The sequence below is a fragment of the Myotis davidii genome, unplaced genomic scaffold, assembly GCF_000327345.1.
Source record: "Myotis davidii unplaced genomic scaffold, ASM32734v1 scaffold152, whole genome shotgun sequence".
In the NCBI taxonomy this organism is placed as follows: domain Eukaryota; kingdom Metazoa; phylum Chordata; class Mammalia; order Chiroptera; family Vespertilionidae; genus Myotis; species Myotis davidii.
In genome coordinates, this window is record NW_006283545.1 from 67,088 (window position 1) to 68,279 (window position 1,192).

The window sequence follows — 1,192 nt, forward strand, 5'->3', positions numbered from 1 at the left end:
AATAGATGGAGTTACACATATGTTGAAAGACACACACAGACTGAAAGTAAAGGAATGGGAAAAGATATTTCATGCAAATAGAAACAAACAACAAAAAACCTAGGGTAGCAATACTTACACAAAATAGGCTTTAAAACAAAGGCTGTAACAAAAGACAGAGAATGAAGCTACATGATAATATAGGGATAAATCCCTTATAAACATAAACATTTATCCAACCTAGGCGTACCTAAATTCATAAAGTAAATATTGATAGACTTAAAGGGATATATCAACAGTAATACAATAATTGCAGGGGACTTTAACATCCTGTTGACATCAAAGGATAGAACATCCAGGCAGATAAGCAACAAGGAAACTGCAGCCTTAAGTGATATATTAGACAATATGTATTTAATTGATATTTTAATAGCACTTTACACCAAAGCATCAGAATATGCATTCTTTTCAAGTGCACATGGAACATTTTCTAGTATAGACTACAAAACTAGTCTCTATAAATTTAAGGAGATTGAAATTATATCAAGCATCTTCTTCAACCACAATTAGAAATCAGTTACAAGAAGAAAATGAAAACACACAAACACCTGGAGGCTAAGTAACATGCTACTAAATAATGAATGGGTTCACAGTGAGATCAAGGAAGAAATCGATGAGGTCAAGGAAGAAATCCAAAGAGACAAAAATGAAACACAACCCAAAATCTATGGGGAACAATGAAAGCAATTATAAGAGCGAAATTAATAGCATTACAATCCTACCTCAAGAAACAAGAAAAATCTCAGACAACCTAACTTTACACTTAAAGGAATTAGAAAAAGAACAACAAACAAAGGCCAAAATGAGTAGAAGGAAATATCAGAGTGTGAATAAATGAAATAGAGTCTAAAAATTATAAAAGATCAATGAAACAGAGCTGGTTCTTTGAAAAGATAAAATTAATAAACCTTTAACCAAATTCATCAAAAAAAAAAAGAGGACACAAATAACGTCAGAAACGAACGAGGAGAAGTGAATACTGAAACAAATACAAAGGATTATAAGAAATACTATGAATAGTTATATGCCAACAAATTGGACAATCTGGAAGAAATGCATAAATTCCTAGAAACGTATAATCACCCAAAACTGAATCAGGAAGAATCAGAGGATCTTAATAGACAGATTATAACTACTGAAATTGAAGCAGTAC